This window comes from Nyctereutes procyonoides, unplaced genomic scaffold (assembly GCF_905146905.1).
Source record: "Nyctereutes procyonoides isolate TBG_1078 unplaced genomic scaffold, NYPRO_anot_genome, whole genome shotgun sequence".
In the NCBI taxonomy this organism is placed as follows: domain Eukaryota; kingdom Metazoa; phylum Chordata; class Mammalia; order Carnivora; family Canidae; genus Nyctereutes; species Nyctereutes procyonoides.
The window spans coordinates 69,348,340-69,374,524 of record NW_026575140.1 but is presented as its reverse complement, the minus strand read 5'-3'; the positions used below and the strand labels follow the sequence as shown (position 1 = coordinate 69,374,524).

Genomic DNA, 26,185 nt, shown 5'->3' with positions numbered 1-26,185 from the left:
ATTTAGAGAGTTCAAAAAGTGTTTATTAGCTCCCTCAAGAAAATAAATTCTGGGACAGGAACTCTAAAATCTTTGCCTCCGTGTGCAGAGAAACCAGGCTCGCCAGTGTCACATACAGCTTGGGACAGCGGTGTTTGGAGGCAATGGGTCACAGCTGTCACAGGGGGATAAAACTGGGCTTGGGAAAAAGGTGAAGCAGGTATTTTGATTCAGACAGATTTCTCCTGGGGCTGTACTTGTGGGCATGTGGTATCTTTCAAGGCTGGATCAAAGGTACTCCAGAAAGGCACAGCTTGGAAAAAACCTAGCATGGGTGCTAGGGTAAAGCTGGCTGCTTTCACTGGGGTGGAGGGCAGCATTCCCATTACTAAAAGTCATTTAATGTTGAAAAATAGGAAAGGCAAAGGTTCTCTGGAATCATTAGCCCAGAAGGGGAAGATCTGCAGTTCATTGAACCATGAGAGATGGTCTGAAATCACCCTTTCTCACATACTGCTAGTAACCCAACCCAGCAGGTAAGAAGGCAAATCCTCCTTGCATGCAAAATAAAGGCTGAAATATTCCACAGGCAGCTGGAAGCTTTTCTCCCCCAACCCTGTGTCTGCTCAACTAGAAACAAGCCTGTTGTTGTCAGTGATCATCCTTTCTGTAAAAGCTTCTCCAAAAACTTTCCTTTTTGTTTCTTTGACCTATAATCTTTGAGGAGCTGCTTCTCCCCTCACCACTGTTTTGACAACCTAAGCATCAGCTATAAATGCCAGGAGCCTCACAGAGAGTGAATCCTCTTCTGAAGAGATGTCTGACGGGTCTAAACTTCAGCTCTAAACTGCCAGCTTCTCCTCCCCAGCTGAGGAAAATCGATCCCGTTCCTTTTTCAGGAGCAGTGATGTGAATACTAGGCAGTTTGGGTTTAATGGGGTCCCTGGAGTTTGTGGGAGGAGGAGCTAGTTTTTATTTCTCTGGTACTGGGAGTTCACCAGGCATGGCTAATGGGAGAGCAGAATGGGGAAGGAGGCCTCCCTCCCAATGGTGCTCTCCTTTCTACTGTGAATTCTTGAAAAAGTGGAGGTTTCAGGGCATGCTGGTGAGAGGCCCTAGCTGTGAAAACCGTTTGGAAGAACAGCCGGCCTAGGTTTGCAGTCTTGCTGATGACTCCTGGGCTGAAAGTGAGATCCTGTTCCTGCCACCACAGAGGATACCCATCCCTAATTCCTCTGCCCATATGGAAGGTCCCAGGCCCCCAGGGACGAAGCTTGAATCCTTATCTGCTTTGGGTTTTCAAATCCCAGGCCTGCACAAGGTCCTGACCTCTCACGGAGGAGCTCACAGGAGGCAGGGGGTGGTCACAGAGAAGACTGAAGAGGTTGGCAGCTCTGGAGAACCTCTCATGCCAAGCTAAGGAATTGAAACTTTATCCTACAGCAGATGGAAAACCACTGCAGGGTGCTGACTGGGGGAGTAACACAGTCAGACTGGTGTGTTAGGTGGAACATTGCGGCAGCCGAGTGAGGATGGATGTGAGAGGGACAAGATAGGGGGCAGGGAGATCAGTGAGGGATCTCTATTAATAGTTCAGAGGAGAGCCTCAGGACTCAGGACTGTCTAACCACCTGTTGGACACTTCCATTTCAGTTTCCCACAAGCAAAGAAAAGCAGCCCTCTTACAAAATTAGGCTCCTCCTAAATTTCTTATCTTGGGGAATACTTGCCTTGTCAGAAACATGGAAGGGAACCATCCTAGGGACCATTCGTTTCCATCCTTCTCCATATTCTATCATCATGTCCTGTCCATTCTAGATGATATCTCAAGTCTTCCCCTCCACTCTGCTGCTAACATCATTGCTCAAGTCTGGGTCTTCACAGTATCCCCCCACTAGACTTTTGCAGTAGCCTCCTGAATAGGGGGTAGTTGTCCTTGGAGGGCCTCCTCTTTCAAAAAAGGACAAAGAAATGAGCAATGTCCACCCTTGGTTGCAAATATAAGCTCCTAAATAAAAAGTCTTATCTGAAAGCCACAGGCTAGGTTAGGTGCCCACCCCCCTGCTATCATTGCATTTCCCACCATTTGGTTGACACTATCTAGTTACATATCTGTCATTCCTTTTAGGTCAGGGGTCAGCAAACTATGGGCTAGGTCTGGCCGGCCACCTCTTTTTGTAAAGAAAGTTTTATTGGAAGAAACCATGCATAATCATTCACATATGGCTATGTTTTGCTCAAGTAGTTACAACAAGGACTATGGAGCCCACAAAGCCCAAAATATTTCCTATCTGGCTGTTTCAAGAAAAAGTTTCCCAACCTCTGCTCTAGAACATAAACTTGTCAAGGGTGAGGAACTGTGTTTATGTAATTGTTATATCCCTGGGACCTAGCACAGTGCCTGGGACATAAATAAGTGTGCGTTGTGTGTGTGCGTGTTACACGAGGAGGACAATCCCATGTGCTGCCACTCAGTAGTACTGAGGGGGATGAGTGGCAGCCTGATTTCCCATAGGCATGTGAGCAGGTGTCAGAGATTATTCTTTCCCTCTCAACTGGTGGCCTCTGTTGTAAATTATACCATTATTATTACTAGCAATGCATGGATCCCTTTAATGGTGGAGTTCCAAACACTTGGGCTCATCCTGCCTTTGGGGTGGTATTTCCTATAACTGTACATGTTAACAATGCAACCCAGCCTTTAGCTGATGGCTATAGGTCCCCACTACTGTCAGTTCCAAATATGGGGAACAGGTCAGACTCCCATGAAGTGCTACAATCTTGGTACATTTTTGTACCAGCTCATCATTTCCCACGTTCTAATCCCCATCACGTGATTTCAGAAGCAGAGTTTTCAAGAGCCACGGTTAATTCTTTGCATCAAAACAGTACAAAGGCCCCTGGGAATTCGGTGTGACCTGTGCAGATTTTGGCATATTCTCTAAAAATTCCGAAGACAGCAACCTCTCTCCCATGCCACTGGAGAGGATCCTGTGCTCCCCAAGGCTACCCGGTGTTCCCGTCAAGCACAATGGAAATCAAGCAATTGAGCTGTACACCGGCTTTTCAAAAGCCTCCAGTATAATGTAGCAATTGTGTTGGAGGCCATAACAAAGGCAAAAAACTCCCAGCCAAGTTCCTTCACATGACTGGACAGAGAAAACAAGCAAACACACAGCCTGAGCCTGCCCGACCTCTCCTCCCCAGAAGGCAGGTTCTAGAATCACTGCTTGAGTCTCTGGCGTAAATCGGATGGAGATCGAAAATGTCCTGCTACCTAACACAGCAAGTGAATCTAATTTGTGGTTTTTATTCCCTTTGCTCTGAGCTCTATTTCCCAATGACCTTTGGTGTCACATCCATTTCCAAAATATATCATTAAGTAGCAAAACCCACCTCAGCAGGTGAGATTAAAACTGATCATGTGGAAGTTTCTACTTGTGTTTCTACCCAGGTTGAAAACCAGACTTTGTGGGTTTTTTTCTCCGAAAAATAATCTTCATTTTAATGGGCTATAAAAAGCAGCCTGCCCAGCAAAACAAAACAAAACAAAACAAAAAACCAAAAACTAAACATTTATTAAAGCTTCAATAGTCATTCACTGAAGATAAAATTCTTCCTCCTTAAAGTCTAAACGTCTTCTGGAAATTATTTCAGAAATATGTTGCTCAAGGATTAAAATAGAGTGCTTAAGTCTCTGTTGTTCATGTTCAACTTGCTTTTCCCTCGAGAATATTAAACCAAACAGGGAGAAAAAAGCTAGCGAGCAAACTAATATGAGATCTGATGCAAACTCCTGAGAGAGGGAAATGAGGTCTGCGGGAGCCTTCTGCTGCTTTTCCCTCCCTCACCCACTCTCTCTGCCTTCCTGCTTTTCATCTGGCTCTGGGCATGGTCTCTCTGGCTCCCAGGACCTTGGGAGGAATACCAAGCAATGTTTGGGGGACTCTTACATCAGGGAAGCCTCAGTTTGCAAAAGCTGGAAGAGAAGCGCTGATGGCATGGAAGCGCACGTTGCAGATCTGGGGTGGTCTAGATGCCCCTGGAGCCTAGTGAGCTCTCCCCCAGTGCCATTCCTGCTCAGAGCTCATCAGAGGGCCGGAGGGAGGGGCAGGCAGGCAGAAAGCCCTACTAACCATGTCAATAACTCTTCTCGTTGTGCTGGAAATCCCCCCATGTTCTTCCCCATGTTCTTAGACATAGTCTTGAGAACCAAAGGACAGGAATGTTGACAGAGATGTCAGGGACCACCTTGTCCAATCCCCTTCCTATACACATGCTTCCAATCTCTTCCATTTCCAAAATCTCCTGCTCCTTTGTGCCGTTTGCCAGTCACCTGCCTAGCTTGCACCTTCCCGTCATTGCCAAATACATTAAGTGGCCCTAAAGCCCCTCTCCCCGACCTTCATCTTTTTGGGATCCAACTTCTACGTATCATTCACTGCTCATTGAGAAGTCATTAATCACCATCCAGTTGCCCAAACCAGTGACCACTTTCCCTGTTAGTACTCGCATTTCTGTCCCTCAGATGCTGCTCACAGCTCCTCTGGGAAACTCTCCTCTCCTGGCTTTGGTGACCCCCTCCTTTTAGTTCTGCAAGTTCCCTGACATCTCCAGCTCAGCGTCTTGCTGGTTCTTTCACTAGGTTTTTAAATGCAGCTTTGTGCTGGGCTCTGACCTTGGCCCTCCTCTTTTCCCTCGCTCCATTCTCTTTGGCTGACCTCATGTGTTCATCACTTCTGTGGAGGGCTTTCCTGGGTATGCCCCTAACCCAGACCTCTCAGCTCCAGAGCAGGGTGTCTATCTGCCATGGCACCTCCACCTGGCTGCCTCCTCAGCCCCTCAAACACAACTAGTCCAAACCAGAGGTCAGTGATCATCTTCCCCCATTCAGCCTGTCCCTCAGTCCTTCTATCTCCACCGGTGGATCCAAACCAGAATCTTTGGGGGTGACCTGACATCTGCTTCTCCTACACATTCCTACAGCTAAAATTAATCACCAAGCTCTTCCAGTTCTTCATTGTTGCATCTCCTGCCTCCTGTGCTGCTGCTATGTCCTATGTCTTACCTGCCCTGTTGCGATACCCTTCTCCCTGACCTCACTACTTCCACCTCCACCTCTCCAACCCTTCTCCAGACAGGTTGGAGTAATCCTACACACACTCATCTGCTCTGACAACTCTCTGTTTAAAAGCCCTTGATGGTTCTTCATTGCCTATAGGAAAAAATACAAGCTCCTTAAGCTGACATAAAGGGCCTGTGAATATTTAGCTCTTTGCTGCTTCCTGACCTCATTGCTGGCCTCTTGTCCCCTCTTACAGTCATTCCAAGGCATGCTTAGTTCCTAGCGTTTTTCCTCATCCCTGCACCTCTGCATACATTAGTTTCTCTGCCGTGAAGGCTCTTGACTTCTTGGTAAGTGCCAGCTCATCCTTGAGGTTTGCTCAAACACATCCTCGGTACACTCCTCACTGGTCTCCCTCTGCCACAGTTAATTGCTCTCTTCTCAGTATTTTCATAACATTTTGACTCTGTCTTTCTTAGCACTTCTCTCACAATTTCCTAATTATTTATTTACAGGACTGTTTCCCTAGCTAAAACGAGCTCTTCGAGGGCAAGCATCTTGCCTTCTTATCTTTTGATTTCTGACACGTAGTAGCCCCTCTGTAAATAGAATTAGGGAATGGCTGAGAGAAGGGAAGTTCAGGGAGGTGAAATGTAGTTCCCCAGCCACATAGCCAGTTGCTAGTTACTGGCAGTTTCTGATTTTCCGAGTCTGCTTGTGTCCTACTTACTGCCCAGTGGCTGTGGCCTGAAATTCAACCGTCCACAGGGGTACTGTGGGTGGGCAGAGGGTAGTCAACAAACCCATCCACTGATATTAAGGTGGATGTGATCCAGCAGACAGAACCTGGAGGGAATCTCTGGTTGTCAACATCGGGGGCATGCATAGGAGATGGAAAAGCAGGAGAAGCAGCACAGAACCATGGCAGAGAACCCAGGAGCAGACAACCTTCAGGAATCCAAGAGGAGAGGGATTCAGGGAGGTGGCATCAGGTAAACTTATCAGAAGGCACAGGGGCTCTGTATCAGCCGAGGTCTCCAGAGAAACAGGGCCAACAGTGCGTCTCTAGCTGTGCCTTGATCTCTATCTCCATATCTAGAAAGAGATTTATTATAAGGTATTGGCTCACTCAATTGTGGAAGCTGAGAAGTCCCACTGTCTGCTGTCTGCAAGCTGGAGTTCCAGGAAAGCAAGTGCTGTCGTTCGAAAGCCTGAGACCCGGAGCACTGAGTGGTACAGATTCCAGTCCAAGTCTAAAGGCCTCAGGACCAGGAGCGTCAAGGGCAGAAGACTGCGGTCCAGATCAAGCAGTCAGGCCGAGTGAATTCAACCTTCCTCTGCCTTTGTGTTCTATTCAGGCCCTCAATGGATTGGTGATGCCCACCCACATTGGGGAGGGCCATCTGCTTCACTCAGTTCACCAATTCAAATGCTAATCTCTTCCAGAAACACCCTCACAGACACACCCAGAAATAACGTTTAATCAGATATCTGAGCTTCCATAAATTTACCCATCACGGGCTGCTGGGATTTAAGAGGTAGAAAGTCCATCCCTGAGGATCCTAGCAGCCAGATGAAGTCAGGGTCCTGGTCTCAGACACCAAAAGGAAGGCAGATGACCAGAAGGAGTTGGCCACAGGTAACAGGACTGGAAGCCAGTCTCCAGAATCAGGTTACAAAACAGGGAAACCGGGAAGGGCAGTTGAGAAGAGGGGAGGCTATAACACCCTGTCTCCCAGCTATGTCATATTCTAAAAATCAGGAATTTTCAAAATAGACAATATTAAACATCCCCCTAATATTGTATGTCCATATTTTCCCTCTCCAGGTTCATTTTCCTTTATTTCCTGTTACATGTTTCAGTGTTAGTTAAAAACGAACTGGTACTGATTTTGGATGACTGGCCAGTGCCACTCATTTTTTGACAGAAAAGGGTATCTGCACAATTCAAGGTCTGTTGAGAGCTTGTAAGGTTGGCAGCTCTGCCCAAGAGCGTTTCTCCCAGGTAGTTGGAATCCTGGGTCTGAGAGGATGCCCTTGGGCTGGGCTTTGGGTTCTCACATCTGTTCGCTTCTGACCTAGCCTCAAAAGAGGTATTAAAATGCGCTTCAACTCTTTATCTTTCCTGGCCTAATTAACCAAAGTGTTTAATAAGTAACAGGGATGTTTCCAGTAATTTAGCACTTCATCAGTAATTTGTTCTATTATAATATGTATCACCAAAATCAACTCGATTCCGACAACCATTTGCTGCCTTCAAAAGATAATGATTTCTAATTCCCATTACCTGAGCATCTTATAAACCTTTTAAGTGGTTCACTACTTTCCATTAAGGTGTTTCTCAGAAAGATTTTGGACCTTTCAAAAATGTAAATAAAACCCATGAAACTTGAACCGCAGATAAGCAAATAAAATTGAATAAACACACCTCAGGGATACCACACCATGACTATGCAGGGACAGGCTTTGTGTTTTTGCAAAAAAAAAAAAACAAAAAACAAAAAAAAAACCAACTCCGTTTCTTGTGAGTGCAGGGAATTTGAATTTTGCCCTTTCAGATACCTGAGGCAGCTAGAAATTTAATTTCATTCCTATTTCATGGAGATGAGGGCTCCTATCATCAGAGAATGTTGTGGGAAGGCACCTAAAAATTCCGTAATGCAGTAGAGGATTTTGAAAGTCAACACACTGTGTTTGGGACAGAAATTGGTTCCCATGAAAGCTTGTCACTGTGAATGGATAGTGAATGTGGCAGAGATCCCACTATTGGTTCCTGGCTTACCACTGACATCACCCATTCACATTGTGTCTTGTGTCTGCCCCAGCACCCAGGACAGCCCTGAGCACTGGGTCCTAGGAAGGCTGGTGCTCAGTTGCTTGACTCTAGCTTGCTGCGACTAGCATAAATTAAGAACCCATGCCATGTGCTAGTCACTATACAGAGATATTCAATGTTCCCTCATTTATCCAGCAATTGGAGCTTATGCTTTTAATTAGCAAAAGTGTTACTATCTTATGTTAGCCAATTTTGACGGAGATTATTCTGTAATAGTGGTGCCTGGGTGGCTCAGCCAGTTGAGCATCTGATTCTTGATTTTGGCTCAGGCCATGATCTCAGGGTTGTGGGATCGAGCTCTCCATCAGGCTCCACGCTCATAGGGGAGTCTGCTTGAAGATTCTCCTGCTCCTCCCCTCACTCACGCACTCTCTCTCTAAAATAAATAAATAAATAAATAAATAAATAAATAAATAAATAAATAAATAAATAAATTTTAAAAAGAGATTATTCTGTAATAAAATGTGTTATTTCTTTATCTTCTAAGAAAGAGCAATACTTAGGTCCTTACATCTAAGGATCTAGATGGGAAAATGCACTCAAGGTTCGAAATGATAGCCAGAGCTATGAAAGTGAGAACAGGATGAAACGCACGATGGAGGCCTAGGTCAGAAGTGGCCCGAAGATGTTTGTTCATCCATTTAGTCCACAGATACTTGTTGAGTATCTGCTATGTGCCCCACACTGTGCTCCAGACTGGAGATTTAATGACAGGCCAGGCAGACCTACTCTCTGTCTTCCTGAAGCCACCAGTCTAGTGGGAAAGTCAGAGTAGTGAATGTACCAGAATGGAATAAATATTGTGGCGGCAGAAAGAACCGAGGGCATATAAAATGAGGCAGCTCTGAGGGGGCATCGTGGAGGAAGTACTGTGGCTGGGTGCCAGTTATAGCCATGCAGATACTCCTAGTGTGTTAGTGAGAACTGGCTAGGTTCATTTAAAAAGGTAAGCAGTCTGAAATACTGCAGAACTGACATCTCCTGTTCCCCAAAGAAATGTATAGATCAAGAGACAGGCAGACGTGAAGATGACATGTGCTACAGAAGCTGAGGCCCTTCCCCTTTGACAGTGTGCTATACTGTGATTTAAGGAAGGTAGAGCAGGTGCCTTCATAGAGTCCTTCATCTGACTCTGGCATTTTTAAAAAGTGTCTTAGCTAGTTATTGCTGCATAAGAAACCACCCCAAAACTCAGTTGCTTAAACCGGTAAGTGTTTATTCTGGCTCATAAGTGTTATTGATCAATTGGGTGCTGCTTCTGTTCTCAGCTGGGTTCACTAATGTGCTGGAAGTGATCTGTGGGGGAGGACGACAGTTCTGGTGACCTTGGCTCATCTCTCTCATGTGTCTGGGGGTTGGCTAACTATTGGCTAATCTGGGATGGCCTTGGCTGGGACAAATGGGCTTTCTTTCACATGGTCTCACATCCTCCAGCAGGCTAGCCTAGATTTGTTTACATGCAATGTCAAAGTTCCAAGGGAGTAAGTGAAAGTGTAAAGACCCCTTGATGCCTAGGCTCAGAGCTGACATACTATCACTGCTGCCACATTCTGTGGGCCAAAACAAGATTCAAACACAGAGAACCAGACTCCACTTCTTCATGAGAGGACCTACAAAGTCATGTTGCAAAAGCATAACTGGAGCCATTTTTGCAATGAGTCTACCACAAACAGCAACCTTGAAGGTGCAGGAAAACCCAGTGTATCCCTAGCATACTTTGTCACAACTCATGTCTCTGGTGTCCTCCAGGCCTCATCATGAATGGGCATACCCATTCCTGTGGAAAGAACCCAGATATCAGGCCCCTAAGGTTTTCCTTAGCCTCCTCTGTAGGGAGTCTAATCTTCCTACTTACAAAGAGTGGAAGTCAGCCAAACTAAGAGTCATAAGGGCAAAGGCCAGTTAAGCAATGTTGGTCAGCTTTACTGACCATAATCATCATATTGATCACTGATATAGATAGATCTTGGTCAAGAGACAGATTCATTGGAACAGAGTCATTGGCAGATTGCCACATCGAGTGAGAGTGCCGTGTATGTGGATGTTCCTTTAATAAACATTTAATACAGTGCTGGGTGCTCAGATGAGCTTGGGGTCATTGTTAATAAAAGCCTGGGCCCAAAGATCTCATATATTTGGCACAAATGCGCCACCAGCCATTGGAATACTTCATGAGTTCCATTCTCATCTCAAGAAATGAAAACCAGTTTTTGTTTTCCTTTGGTGAAGACAAGAGTCTTTCTTCTCCATATCTTCTGATAGGATCTTTTGTATTTTCAGATTCTGTTCATATTTCCTTTTCTTTGCACTAGGAGAAAGATTGCCTTCTCCTCCTCAGTTTCTGTTAAGAAATCTGAGAAAGGCTGTTGTAAATAATGTTGCAATGAACATGGGAGTGCAGATATCTCTTTGAGATATTGATTTCAATTCTCTTGGACATAAACTCAGAAGTGGGATTACTAGATCAAACGATTGTTCTATTTTTAATTTTTTAAAGAACCACCATACTGTTTTCCAAAGCAGCCACACCATTTTACATTCCCACCAACAGTGCACAAAAGTTCCAGTTTCTCTACATCCTCACGAACATTTGCTATCTTTTTTTTATAATAACGATCCTCGTGAATATGAGATGATACCTCATTGTGGTTTTGATTTGCATTTCCTGATGATTAGTGATGTTGAGCACCTTTTCGTATATTTGTTGGTCATTTGTATGTCTTCACTGAGAAACGTTTACACAAGATCTATTTTTTAAATGAGGTTATTTGGTGTTTTGTTCTGAATGGTAGGAGCGCTTTATATTTTTTAGATGTTAACCCCCTATCAAATTATTCACAATAGCCAAGACATAAAAACAACCAAAATGTCCACTGATGGATCAATGGAGAAAGAAAATGTGGTCTATATAAACATGGAATATCATCAGTCTTTAAAAGGAGGGAAATCCTGTCATACACAACAGCATGGATGGACCTGGGGGACATTATGCTAAGTGAAATAAGCCATTCATATTTGTAAGGATGAATACTGCATGATTCCACTTATATGAGGTTTCTAAAATAGTCAAACTCGGAAGCAGAGATTAGAATGGTGGTTTCCAGGGGCTGTGGAGTGGAGAATGGGTTCGTGGGTATGAAGTTTCAGTTTTGTAACATGAATGAGTTCTAGAGGTCTGCTTTCTAACACAGTGCCTGTAGTTAACAATAATGTATGGTACACTTAAAACATTTGTTAAGAGTCTAGATCTCATGTTAAGAGCTCCTACCACAAAACAAAAACAAAAAACTAAAAGGCTGTGAGGAAGCTTTTGGAGGTGATGGATATATTTATTACCTTGATTGTGGTGATGGTTTCACAGGTTCACAGGTTTGTATATATGTTCAAAGTCATCAAATTGTGTACATTAAATATGGACACTTTCTGTTTAGCAATTGTACCTCAATAAAACTGTGTGTTTTTTTTTTTTTTAAGAAAAACCCATAAAGGGTTTTAATGGGACCAGTTTGGCCCTAGGGGCCTACTGTGGCCTAATCAACTCCCTCCAGGAGATGAATACTATTGCATCAACTGGACATGATCAATGGCTACTATATATATATATATATATATATATATATATATATATATATATATGAAAGATCAGTTCCTAGTAAGATGTAAGGGGATGAACAGGATGAGGGTGGCAATGGGGAGTGAGTAGGATAGATCAAATGATATTTTTCTTTTTTCAAAGAATTTTTCAAAAGAGATTTATTTATTTTAGAGAGAGAGTGAGCTGGTGCAGAGGGGCTGTTGCAGAAAGAGAAGGAGGGAGAGAATCTCAGGCAAGCTTCCCCCTGAGCATGGAGCCCAATCAAGAGTCAGATGCTCAACCCACTGAGCCACCCAGGTGCCTCTCAAATGATATTTTTCTATTTGAGATTGTCTGTTTATTCAGACTAGCTTGCGGGTACCATTTGACTACGTAGACAAGTTCTCAAACAATTAAAATACAACAAAATACTAACACAAAAGCCATATATGGTACTTACTGTGTCTCTGATTATAAATATTTAGATATCCTGAAGTTTGGTAAAGATGACTTCCTGATTATATTCTGAAATGTACTTTTCTGAGTGATTCCTGACATTGGGTTTGTAATTCTCTGGTTTATTCTTTTTTTAAAAGATTTTTATATATTTATTTATTTATTTGAGAAAGAGAGAGAGAGAGAGAGAGAAACACAAATGGAGGGAGGAACTGAGGGAGAGAGAGAGAGAGAACCTCAAGCAGACTTCACACTAAACACAAAGCCTGACGTGGGGCTCGATCTTACAACACTGAGATCATGACCTGAGCCAAAATTAAGAGTCAGATCCTTAACTGATGGAGCCACCCAGGTGCCCCTTGTTGGTTTACATCTTTTTAATAAACTATGTTAAAATGATTATTTGAAATCTCTGGTCTGTTGAAATGTGGATTGGTGGGAGTTTTATTTCATCAGTGGAGCTGAACTACTGGCGAAAATCTTGACTACCATATTGCAGCAGAGGCCTTTGCTGAGCATCATGTGACTATCCCCTAGCCATCCCTACACCAAGCCCCGCACTCTCAACAACAGGCAATCCCAGTGTGAGCTCTCAGGCCTCACATGGCCCAGCTGCTCATTATATGGGTAGACTCTAAGGAAAAAAGTAAGAACTTTATGGCCAAGCTTTATAGAGGAAAACAAGCTAATATCTGTCCCTGTGGATAACTAATATTGCCCATTCCATAGATAGTGGTCCAAAGGAAGTGTGTGTCATAAATGAGAGAAGCAAAGGAACAGCTGCTAGGGCTTTCAGTGCTCTGGCTCAAACAGATTCTTGCTGCTGGATGAAATATCTCCAGTGCATACTCCAAAAGGGTTCTAGAAAACACACAAGATGTCTCGTGTGCCACATTCAGAATTTAATTCCTCACAGCTGCCATTTTCTTGAGGCCACCAAATTCCCTAAAGGGTCTTATTCCGATCGCTTCCTCCCATTTCCCTGACCTACCCACTCCCTCCTGGTATGTCACTGGTTTCAAGACCCAGCCTGTGTATTTGACATCAGTATTCCTTGCTGAGAGATGGCAAGCAAAGGTCGATGGGTTTGGCAGCAGCCGTATTGTTCTGAGCAGAGCTGGTATATACCTTCTTGGTAATTTCAATCCAGAGAGGTTAAAGAGCAAACAAACAAGACAGAGAGCACTTATTCTTTTCCTCTCCTCTTCCTTTTTTATATAACTTTACTGAGTAGGAACTGGGCAATCCCCAGATTGCCCACTGGGAATTCAGGCCCCTTCATATTAATTGCAAAAGGATTTTCAAGTCACAGTTTTTGAACATCAGCAAATCACAGAATTTTCCTGGTAAAAGGCTTACCCTGGGTTGAGATCTTTCAGTTGGCACAGAACTTCTCTTGCTGCCTCTTCATGTGCCTGTTACCTGTCCTGGAAAGAGTATATATATTGATATAAGCTTGTAGTTCAGGTTTTCCTTATGGCACTATTTCACCTTTCCCTGGGTACCAGGAAGGCTCTGTACCCTCCATGCAATTAGCATCAATGGGCTACTTGCTGGCACTGTTAAATAGGAAACAGAGGAACTGCCCTGGTTTCTGCTGTTGTGTTTGTGTATCGTCCTCCGTTTACACACAGAACACAAGAGGACCCGCTCTAACTGCTGCTGTTAAGTCCTGATTGCTGCTGACACGTTATTAAGAACAACAAAGTGGGAGCCCTTTTGAGCTTAGCTCTCTCCCGGGAACAGCCAACTCCGCCCTCTCCCATGAAGTGAGATGCGCTCCTTCCTGCCGTTTCACACATACTTTGACTCCAAAATCATGCATTGGAGCTGAATGGAAACAGTCCAGGGAATGTTCCATTGTAGAGTGTTTTGAGGTGCTGATTTGGTTCATCTCACCTTGTTTCAACAAACATTCATTTAGGACCTATTCTTTTTCTGCCTTTGAGATTGCACAGAAAATCAAGTCACCGTGCCTACCCTCAAGGAACTCCCGGTCTATGATGGAGAAAGAGCTGCCAATAAAGCACATTAAAATGAGTTTGGAACAATCTACATTATTATGGAAGAAAAGGGGACACTGACTCTACTGAGGTGAGACAGAAAGTTTTTCTAGGGACAGTGATGGTAGAGCCAAATCTTAAAGGAGAAATAAGAGTTTTTCAAGCATCTATTCACTTACCCCAAAATATTAAATTTCCCTAGTGGTAGGCAGTGAAAAACTCCACTGAGTATGTAAATGGGACCTGAGAGTGATGGTTGGGAGATGGAGATATTTCAGAAAGAAGGAAGGCCATGGAGAGAGGCCTGGATAGGGAGCGAAGGTGCAATGAAGAAATGGAGGAAGGACGGGTGCAGAGAGGAGAGTGCTAGGGCAGGAGGGAGGACTTGGGACCCAGTGCTAAAGAGCTTGAGGTTTTTTTTTAAGGTTTTATTCATTCATTCATTCATTCATTCATTCATGAGAGACACACAGAGAGAGGCAGAGACACAGGCAGAGGGAGAAGCAGGCTCCCTGTAGGGAGCCCAATGTGGGACTTGATCCTAGGACCCCAGCCAAGATCATGACCTGAGTCAAAGGCAGATGCTCAACCGCTGAGCCACCCAGGTGCCCCAAGAGCCTGACCTTTATTCTGCAGGGGATGGCAACTATCCAAGGACCTTAACAGCACCATGATCAGATCTGTGTTTTAGCAGGATAGTGCTGTCCTGTGGAAAGGACAGTCTAGGTGGAGACAAGACTTGAGGAAGGGAAAGTAGTTAGGAGACTATTGCTGTAATTAACAGAGAGTGAAGGCTTGGATCTGAATAAAGGTAGTGATGCTAGATTGGAGGAGAGGGCGTGCGTGGGAGACACATTTAGATTTCAGACATGACAGGGTTTGTTGCCCTCACAGGTGTAGTGGGTGAGGGGGAAGGGGAGTGGGGAGGCTCCAGGAGGACTACCAGTTCTTGGACCCACATGGCAGGTTAGAGATAAGCCTTCTGCTGGGTTGGAGAGCACTGGAGTAGGAAATGACTTGGGGCAAGAAGATGATGAGTTGTGTTTTGAACAACTTAAGCCTGAAAATGCCAGTGAGTATGTCTTTTGGGCGGTCAGAAATGTGGTCTTGAATTTGGAAGAACAGGTGGGTTGGAGGTACCTCCATAGTTGGTAATCAAAGCCAAGAAGGTAGATAAGAACCCAAGGCAGACGGATCCCTGGGTGGCGCAGCGGTTTGGCGCCTGCCTTTGGCCCAGGGCGCGATCCTGGAGACCCAGGATCGAATCCCACGTCGGGCTCCCGGTGCATGGAGCCTGTTTCTCTCTCTGCTTCTCTCTCTCTCTCTCTCTCTCTCTCTCTCTCTCTCTCTCTGTGTGTGTGTGTTACTATCATAAATAAAAAAATTTTTTTTAAAAAAAAGAACCCAAGGCAGAGCCTGTGTAGGAAGAACAACATGAGAAGGTAAGAAGCACAAAGATCTAAGGGACAAAGGCTGTCAAAGAGAAGACCACAAGGAGATCTAGATGAAAAACAGAGACAGAAAACCTCGGGAGACAGAAGAGTTCGTTCTTTCAGAAGCCAAGGGCAGAGAAAGTTTCTAGAAAGTGGGTATGCAGAAAGAAATACTTCTAAAAGTTGAAAAAAAAAAGGAGAATGGAAGAGAGGGAGGGAGAAGGAAAGGCAAGGAGGCAGGCAGTTTTCAGAGAAACAAAGCAGGATGAAGGCTGGAAAGAAGGTCTTGAACTTGACAGTGAAGACATCACTTCTTGAACTTTGAGCAGTTTAGTAGAGTTTTAGAAGACATATAGATCCCTTCCTAGTTCAAACTGGTTCATGAAGATTTTCCTTACAACAGGCAAAAACACAAATGAAAAACCCCTTTGACATTGTCCTTAAAAAAAAAAAAGGCACACACACACACACACACACACACACCAGTTCAGTTTGAGTCAAGCTCTAGCAAATTAGCAGTAGTTCTGCTTTTGGTTCACAGTTGAGTGTTGTTAATAATCTGCCCCCAACGTCTTGCTATCTTCTGCATTCTCATATGCCAATGGCTGGTTCCTGGTAATCCTTTCTCTGGAAGACCCTATTCTCCTAGTTGGTGAGCTCAGGACTTCAGAGGCTGATCTTAACACTTCAGAAATCTTATCACTTAACCTTCTGTCCACAGGTCTAATTACAGAATTTTCCAGCTCACAGGATGCTTGCTGCCAAGAATAATACCATATTTCTTTGTCTTCCATGTCCAGGAGTAAATTTTAGGGCTCTTGGTGATAGCTATTTTATAAAGTAGAATGGGGAATCCACCACATAAAGTATGTGGGGAAATTTGTCAAGGAGAGAAGAAGGAATTTAAAGAGGCAAAGGCACCTCAATAAAATCATGGATTGGGATCCCTGGGTGGCGCAGCGGTTTAGCGCCTGCCTTTGGCCCAGGGCGCGATCCTGGAGACCCGGGATCGAATCCCACATCGGGCTCCCAGTGCATGGAGCCTGCTTCTCCCTCTGCCTGTGTCTCTGCCTCTCTCTCTCTCTCTCTCTCTCTCTCTCTCTCTCTCTGACTATCATAAATAAATAAAAATAAAAAAAATTAAAAAAAAAATAAAATCATGGATTAACCACGGAGCCATGGACAAAGTGGAAAATAAACAAGAGAGGGAGAAAGGATGGCACAGAAAAACACAGAAGTGAAAGGTAAAACAATATTTAAGATATTATTATATCCTAAAATGCTTGTTGACTAAATGAATAAAAACAAAGCAGGAGAAAACATGGGGCCATGGTGCACATGCCCCCTTGTGACTCTCAGCTGATGAATATCCTATGCTCTCTCATGTTTGCAGTCCAAATTATGCAATAGGTCCTGCCCGTTCTAGAAGGTGGGATGAGATGTGGGCTGGGCCCTGTGGTTACTGCCTAAGCCTCCTGATTGTAGTGATACTCTCTCTTTCATACTTGCTGGTATTTCACTGATTCCAGATGTGTTAGACCCAAAAGGGCTTCTGGGTAGTAAATGCCACCCCCTTCGCATTGAGTCTGTGCTTTGCAAGGATATGACCAGGTTGACTGTCCTTAGAGACCAGTGTGTGAGATGCCCCAGGAATATACCCAGAGCAGTTGACTCAGAAACCTTCCTTTCATTTCTCAAAGAGAAATATCTGAGCACAGATAATGTGCTGATCCTGGATGCCACCCAGTTGCTGGAATGAACATCCAAAGGGTATGTTTGATGTAGGGAAAAGTCTTTGGCAGGGGTTAATGTCAAGAATGGACGCTTGCTCAGGACTCTGCCTTTCTACTTCTTGACTAGTCTCTCTAATTATTGCCATCATCCCCTCAGATGGTTTCTCCATGAGGATGTGGCTGAAGGCTAATGGGCCCAGATTAAGATCCATATAGTAATAACTAGACAGAGAGGAGTTTTTTTTAAAGATTTTATTTATTTAATCATGACAGACACAAAGAGAGAGAGAGACAGAGAGACAGAGACAGAGACACAGGCAGAGGGAGAAGCAGGCTCCATGCAGGGAGCCCGACGTGGGACTCAATCCTGGGTCTCCAGGATCATACCTCGGGTTGAAGGCAGCACTAAACCACTGGGCCACCGGGGCTGCCCTATTTTTTTTTTAAGATTTAATTTATTTATTCATGAGAGACACACAGAGAGAGGCAGAGACACAGGCAGAGGGAGAAGCAGGCTCCATGCAGGGAGCCCGACATGGGACTCAATCCTGGGTCTCCAGGATCGCACCCTGGGCCAAAGGCAGGCGCTAAACCACTGAGCCACCCAGGGATCCCCCAGAGAGGTGGTTCTTAACTTAATCTTCAGTTAAAAAATCTCTAAGGAAGGATTACGATGAACCTGGCTTCAGTTATACACTCATTCACAGAGACCAACCACTGTAGCTATTGAGGTGAAGTTCTATGACCATTTCAGACCAGGTGTCTACATCTCAATCACTAGATAAAGAGATACAGTCCCATTAGATGTTAGCTCCCTATAGTTCCTGAAGTCAGTTTGCTGGAGATTGCCAGAAGTAGCCTTGCTCTTAGCAGAGCTCCACCTGGAGAAACTCTCTCTTTTAGGTATTGGTTATATGTTTGTGAGGTATGAGGCTGCTAAAGCCATTTAGCAACCACAACGGGAGTCAGCCAACCACAGATGAGGACATGTCTGAGGATATGGTAGAGAAACAGAGCTGGAGTCCTCAGACCAATCCAACCCTGAAGCCTACCCTTTCTCAGGCTTTCAGAACAACAGCTGTCATTGGTCTTTAAATTAGTTCCTATTGGATTTCTGGTTTTGTTTTTGTTTGTTTTGCAACTTGCAGCTCAAAGCACCCTAACTAGTATGTAGCAGGTGGGGATTGGTTCCAGAAAAAACAAGAGATGCTGAGCAACCAAAAAAGGCTCACTAAAATGAGGATGATGAGCATGATGCCCAGAAGGTGTCTGTGACCAGGCTTAAGGTTAAGGGAAGAACCCTGGATCTTCACTGATACTCAGTAGAAATATAGACAGGAGAGTAGGGTGAGGCCTCCTCATAATTATTAAACCTTAAGAAGGTTCCTCACTCTGCATGGCTACCATTTCTGGGAGCTGGGTCTGAAGGTGGGGAGTACTTGGCTGCATTTTGTGCCAGCTATTGGTGGGCAGGGTGGGGTCTTCCCTTCTGGATGGTGAGCTGTGGGGAGGTGAAGCCGGTACCTCAGGCTGGGGTCCTACCTCCTCCCCCAGTGCCCCTTCTGTGCTTCCCCAGGATTAGCGTCTGACTTGCTGGAGGCACTGTGCAGGGAAGTGTAGGTGAGGGTCAACGCAACACGGGAAGAGGTTTCTTTGGAATGAGGGCTCTAGAGAAATACTCTTAAGGGAGAGAGGACAGCGGGGCACGTCTCCACATCGGCTGGAAGACTCCAGCTTGGCCAGCTGCTTGAGAAATGGTTCTTCCCCAGGTGCCAGCTTCTCTCCAGACCCTGTGGCCAGGGAGCCCAAGTACCGCTTTCTCTCACCCGAGCCCTAGGGAAGCCCGGCCCAGGGGACAATGCAGCCTTGTTCTGGAGCTCTGATTTCTGAGTGGCCTCTTGTTTGGGGACCCAGGGAGCAAGAAACGGGCTGTGAAGCTAGGCAAGTACTGCCCTGGAGCTGGGCTGAAATTTCTTTTTGTTCCTTGCCAAGTACCCCTCCGATCTAGGACAGAGGCCCTGCTCCCAGCTGGAAGTCAGAGGGGGCCTGGCCTTCAGGCTCCGGGGAAGTGGGACCAGAGTTAGGAGGAACAAAAGCCTCACAGATCCCTCAGGGAAGTCTGAGGTGTCTGAGTCCTAGGACGTTTCAGCCTAACCTTGACTGCTGTGTCTGCGAGTGTGACTATAGGGGACTCTGAATTCACATGTATCCTTTCTCTGTGACTTCTTGGTTATGAATGAATCAAATTCAAAGTCCAAATTTAGTAGGCTTAGCTTGTCAGAACCTAACCTTATATAAGCCTAACTCAAGTAAGTCCACTGGTTCTTGGTCTCATGACTTTGTCCTACACAGGTGTTACAGTGGATTTGCTTGACAAATATGGCCTGGCTCGTATGTTGCTCATCGTATGTATGCACTTATCAGTTCATGTGCATTTGCTATTTTGTGCCTGCCTCAGTGGTAGGTGTGCCAGAAGTAACTTTGCAAAGATTTTACCCTAAACGATGAAAGTGTGTGGATCTTTCTTAGACTCTAGAACAGCTTCCTAGGCCCCGCCAAGTCCCTCGGTGCTCTCTGTCAGGGCTCCTTGCACTTTCTCACCAAAGGACCCCTTAAATTGTAGTTCGCAATCCTGACTGCCAATTAGAATATCCAGGGAGCCTTTAAAAATACCAGTTGCTGGGCTCCATCCTCAGAGGCTTGGATTTATATGGTCTAAGGTAGAGCTCGGGCCTTGATTATTTTTAAAAGTTCCTTGGATGATCGTGATATGGAGCCAGGGCTGAGAAATGTGGGCAAAGGGAAGGAAGCATGACCCCTCTGCTCTGGACAGGGCCCAAAGTCACTCAAATCCAAGGAGAGTCCTTAGACTTTGCCTGTTTTTTTTTTTTAATTAAACATTCCTAAGATTTTTTGGTTATAAACTTCTATATCCATAATATAACTGTACTATTTTAAATGATTTGCCAACAAACTAACTTTCTACTCCAGGACGGGGCTCTACATTGTTCTTGTGTCTCTCACACCAGCACATAGCACCATGCTCCCAGACCATGTAGACCCCAGGGATGCAGACTGTGCTGATTCACCTGCGCCTCTCAGGAAACCTTTCACTGACAAGTCTTCAGGATGTGTTTGCTGATATTCGCCAAGAACAGGTCAGTTTTCCTCAAAGGTCCCTTTGATCTTCTCTTTGTTCAGAATGTACAGTGGCTCTCCATTGCCCGCTGTGTTGATTCTGAAATAGGATATAGATGCCTAGGTGGTACAAGAGCATTTTGTCATGGGATTCGTGGTTTTTGTTTGTTTGTTTTTTGTTTTTGTATGTTTTTGTATTGGAGTTTGATGTCATGGGATTCGTGAACAAAAAAATTTTTAAGTAGTTACATGCTTATTTTATGTATGTTAGATAAATATGAATAAGACATAAAACCTGTGATTATTACATTATTATTTCTTAGAACAAGGTTATGTTGTTGTGTTTTTTTAAGGAACAGTTTTAAATTTGATTTAAGGAAAATCACTATGTAAATAGTAGTACAGAAGGTACTTGTATGTATGTCTCACTAAGTGGTAAGTAAATGACCAGAAAAAGGGCTGGTAGCCAAGGCTCTCCTAATCTGGCCCCAATCTGCCATTCCAGCTATATTTTTAACTCCTTCTTAATAGGGGCCCTCTGTTTTGTCAAAAAGGTTTACAAACAGATCCACATACAGGGGTTCCATAAAAACATGGGCTATGGAACTGTCCAACATGGTTGAAGCCAATGGCCCATGTAAATTCAAGGTGGTGGGGGGAGAGGCAGAGACTCTTCTTCTTTTTTTTTTTTTAACAACAGATAATTAAATTATTAAAAAGATTGATTTAAGCATCTGTGATGGACTTCCTCAACTCCAGGCTCAATACTGATGGAGGTAATCTGCTTAACAATCTGAGAAGGACTGTGCAGATCAGTGAATTGCTTGTGGATCCTCATCTGAAAATGGTCCCAAGTCTTAGAGCCTTCACCACAAGGAGTCTTTCTTGTAGTGATTCTCAGAGTCTTCGTAGGGATCGGCACTGGTCCTTTCACTTTGAGATTCTTTTCCTTTGTACCTCTGCTCAAGTCAGCACATACCTTTTCCAAAGATTTTATGTGTGGCTGGTTAGAGTAATTCTAATTTGGTGAATCACCGCCTCTGGTTCCACAGGTGTCTTCCTGGTGTCTTTAAATGCCATGGCTGCGGTTCAGCTTCCTGACCAACTTGTTCCTTGGTGAAAGCAAACAGGGGTGAGTCAGGAGCAGGAGCGGGGTGTCCTAGGTTCCGCTGTGGCTGTGACCACCATCTTCCTAAAAGAGCAGACTCTGCTTCCTGATGGAGAAAGTGTGAGGGAAGGTTCTAGAAGGACAAGTAGGATGGATAATCTTGTCATGGCTATTTTGGGGAAATATAGTCTGCCACAATCCATTTCATGGAGTTCATATATGTTTCAAGATCTTTATGTGTGTGTGTGTAAGTTAGGTTTAAGAAAAACAGGCAAGAAATTCTCTTTTTCCTCCTCTCCCTCATGACAGGAACCTGGGAATAATCCAGCCCGACAGAAATTTTAGGGATTAAATTTGAAGTGCCAGGCACACAATAAACACTCAGTAAGTGCCATGGCTATTATTAGATGATTTGGAGGATGCTTTGGTTCTAACAGTCTCTCTTCCCTTGCCACAAACTCTCACACATGTGCAGTTTATCTCCAGTATTTCACATAAGCCTCACGACCACCCTGTGAGACAGATACTCTTACCATTATCTGTATTTAACTGTGGAGGCACTGGGCCTTAGAGAATTGAGGGATTTCCCCCTAACTGTCCAAATTTCATCCCTAAACATTTCCTGAAATGGGTATTTTTTTTTTCTAGGTGGACTATGACCACCTTTTTTTTTTTAAATTTTTTTAATTTATTTATTTATGATAGTCACAGAGAGAGAGAGAGAGAGAGAGAGGCAGAGACACAGGCAGAGGGAGAAGCAGGCTCCATGCACCGGGAGCCCGACGTGGGACTCCATCCCGGGTCTCCAGGATCGCACCCTGGGCCAAAGGCAGGCGCCAAACCGCTGCGCCACCCAGGGATCCCTGAAATGGGTATTTTTAACGTCCATTTTAAAGATCGAGAAAGTGCTCAGGGAGATTAATAAGTACATTGCCCACAATGGGATAGGTCGGATTTGAACCCAGATTTTTCTGACTCTGTCCTCAGTGTGGTTTCCACCTCAGACATGGCTTCCCAACAGTGAGGGTGTGTGTGTGGGGGCTTCCGTAGTGGCTCTGGGCACCAGTGAGGCTGCCAGGTGGTCATGAGTCAGATTGTTCTTTCTGTAGTTCACTGTAGATGGTACCCGGGAGCCAATGGCCATTAACCCCAAGGTCATGGAGAAACATAGCTCCTGTTGTTCCAGGATGCAAATGTGCTTATTTACTCTAGCCAGTGGGAAAATGCCAGTTCCTGTGGGAAAAGGGCGAATGTGTGGAGGAGCGGGTGGGGGGAGCGTGGAGAGGTGTTGGGGACTGGTGGCATGATGGCTTCTAACATTTTCAGAGCATATCTTATGCTCCTTGAGCTCTGGGCCTTTGCACGTGCTATATTTTAGTCAGTGTTAATTTATTCATTCAGTAAATGTGTTTGAGCCCCTCTTACATGCTAAAGGATGCTGGGGGAAGAGCACTGAACAAGACAGGTGAGTTGTGTATCCTCTTGGAGCTTACCTTCCAGTGGCAAGGGAAGGGAGAGGGACAGAAAATATTCATGCCAACAAATGGAAAAGTTAATCCCAGATTTGTGATCTGGTTAATCACTGAGAAGAAAATAAACGAGGTAGTGGAAAAGGGAATCGCTTGGAACCCTTCCCAGACCTAATTATCCCTTAGGATGTAACCCAGATAGCACCTCCTCTGGGAAACCTTCCTGGCCCAACAAGGCTAGGTTAGATGAGTCTCTAATGCAGCTCTGCACAGCCATCGCATTGCACTACCTGCTTGTTTACTGCTCTGTCTCTCAGGATAGTGTCTGCTCCCCCTTGATGACAGAGACTAGGTCCTGTCCCAGGCGCCTGGAAGCTGTCTGGCAGCACAGGTGCACAACACCTATTTGTTAAATAAATGAATGGATGGAGGGAGAGTTGTTTGGTAAAATATCATCCTGAAGAGTGAGACTATTTTTAATGCAGTTACGTCCTCAAAATTGTGTTATCTGATTGTGTTTTTCTTAACTGCTGCTGGCTGCCTTTTTAAAAAACATATTTTGGGATCTTAATGAATGAGAATGATTTGCACTGCAGCATATGGCTACTTTAATTAAGCAAAGGGTATCATTTAGTAGCATAATAAATAGTGTATAATTTATCAGGCCTCATGTGTATTTTACAAGTATGCCATGTGGGCCATATAAATCTTTCTATACTTGGGGGGATGGGTAGAAAGAATCCCATTGATACAATGCAAGACAGTGCGTGGAAACAATGAACTGAACACCTTGGCTACCCCTGAAGAGGCAGCTATTGCGCTGGAGTCACCTTGGGGTTGAAAAGTAGAGTAACTAAGAAGGAGAGTTGGGGGGTGGAGAAGAGCCACCAGCCAGGGCTGTAGAACTGAGTAAACTTCCGAGCTGTTCCTCAATGAAAAAAGCACCTGACTACTCCCAGAAGAGGTAGGAGACTGTAGAAGGAGGTGCCGCTTGGAGCGTTGGAAAGAGGCCTGGGCTCCTGGGTTTTGTTGCTAAGCATTCACCCAGGGCTGGAGAGTTAGAATCCATCTGGGAGTAGGAGCAGACTAAAAGTAAGGGCAAGGGAAGGAAGCTCCACACATGAGTGCCATGGAGATGGAGCATTACTGAGATGTGACAGAGGAGCAGCAGATAGGGTATAGACAGACTCTGACAGAGCAGACAGGTGGGGACCAGAAACTTCGGGGAGCTGGATGCCTCTGACCCAGAACCATGTGCCCTGGCCCCCTGAGAACACTTAGCAATGTGACTGGGGGAGGGGAGGCTTCCCAGCACTACAGACAAGGGCAACTGTCTCAGTGCTGCGGGACTGGGGTGCCTGGATGGTGCTTCTCCAGGCACATGGAAACTGAAGGGGGTGCTCTAAAGAATGAATTTGCCCACAGAACTCACAGACACGATGCTACAGACTAACCTGAGCTTCTCCATCCTGGAGGCAGTAGACTAAGAGGCTCCGTGGAGAACGTGGAACTGGAGCCGGGGTTTGGTAAAGGGACTCACACCACACGGGCAGGAGGGGTGGGAGAAGGCATTAGCATCCCCTTTCATACCTTTCTTTACGTTTTCTATGAGCCCCACGTGGGAGATACCCATTCTAACTCACCCTCATTTCTCTATCTGTTCCAGAGGCGTCAAAGACATGTATGTTTGGAAACAATTAAGAAGCTAATCTGGCTGAGCAGAGCCTCTGTGGGCAGGGAACCCTGGCCTATTCTAATTTCATATACTTTTGGAAAAGTACAAGGAGGTAAGATTGTAAAGAACCTTGAAGACTTCATGCATAAACCTCAAAATTAAAAAAAATGCATTTACTGGCACCTGCCTGCAATATGCAAGGCACTCTATTCAGGCTGGGATGTATCAAGACTTGAGTGTGACTCAATAAAATGTCCGCATGGACATTCCACCTGGGTGTCCCAAAGGCACACTGAGGTCCACGTGGCCAGCACATGACTCGTCTATCTGCTCAAATGAGCTCCCTCCCCTCTATTCCTTCTCCCACTTAAAGGTGGCAGCGTGCACCCACTCGCCTGAGCAATAAACTCTACCCACAGAAGACCTTTCCCTCTCCTGCACTCTCCATGTTAAATAAATCAGCAAGTGTCATCAGCTTCACCTCCTAGCCGTTTCTCCAATCTCTCAGCTCCTCTTGATTTCTTGGATGATTGCACTAGTCTCCTAACTGGTGCCCCAGGCTCCAGACCTGTGCCGCTGAGTTTCAGACTCACACCATCACCAGACCATCCCATGCTGAGAAGGGCTCTTCAACAGCTAAAGCAATAATAGTTGCTGGTTTTTTAAGCTTTAGAAAATTTCTTTTTCAAACATGACCCTAATAAATAAAAAAGAGCCAAGATGCTCTGACGAGTGTCTCCCTTTCTCAGACTTGCTCCTTATCCCAAGGCACCACAGAAGAGCTCAAGTGCCCCCCAACAAACACAGCTTGAAAGCTCATGGGAACTGTCCAAGCCACTTAGCATGGTTTACAGATCCCTCTACAATCTGGCCCTAGCCCCCTGTCCAGTCCCAATTCTTCCCCATACTCCCTCAATTTTAGGCTCCAGTAACACTGGCCAGTATGTAGTTCTTACCACGCATCTGACATTTAACCTCTCCATCCCCTTACCCATTGGACCTTGCTACTTGGACCACCCCGCTCTCCTCTCTGGCCCCATTGACAGAGTTGCCTAGCACCACTGATCCTCTAAATTCTGTTCAGACATCAGCTCCTGCTGGAAGCCTCTCTGAACCCCCAAACAACTCAGTCAGAACCTTATGCAGGATTAGGTATATAGGGTCCTTCCCGGGAGACTGTAAGCTCCTTGAGGATCCAGCCAGTGGCCTATTCATTTCATTTCCTAGCTCCTAGTAAAGTCCAATAAATCATCACACTGAGCTATGGAATGAAGACCATAGCTCTTCACATAGGCTGTGCAGAGTCTTGCTGCGTCGCCTTAGGATCTCAGCAATCACAGAATGTCCCCTTGTGTCTCATGGTAATAGATGAGGACATATGGCACCCTCCACAGGGATTCCAGCTGGCCTGTGTGGACCTTGTTTGATGGATGGCCACTTCACTGGTTCTCTCTCTGCCAGTTCCAAAGGAAACACCAACCCTTATTGCAGATAAAGTGACTTATCAACCACCTTGGGCAAGAGGCCAGTGAGCAGGGCTGTTGAGCAGTGGAAAGCAGTTGTTCCAAGACTCTAATCAACATGCAGCTCTTTGAGGAAAAGATGAATGATGAGGGCATTTACTTCAAGAACTGGATGCAGGGCTTTTCTATTCCTCTTTTACGACAGGAGTGGATCCAAGTTTTGAGTCAGTCTGGCACCTAATACAGAAGATTT

At 45.0% G+C, this 26,185-nt stretch overlaps 1 pseudogene; it reads right to left on the bottom strand.

Annotated features, from left to right (window-relative positions):
* Nucleotides 1–20,929: 20,929 nt before the first annotated feature.
* Nucleotides 20,930–21,297, bottom strand: LOC129496923 (40S ribosomal protein S20-like; annotated as a pseudogene).
* Between the last annotated feature and the right edge of the window lie 4,888 nt (nucleotides 21,298–26,185).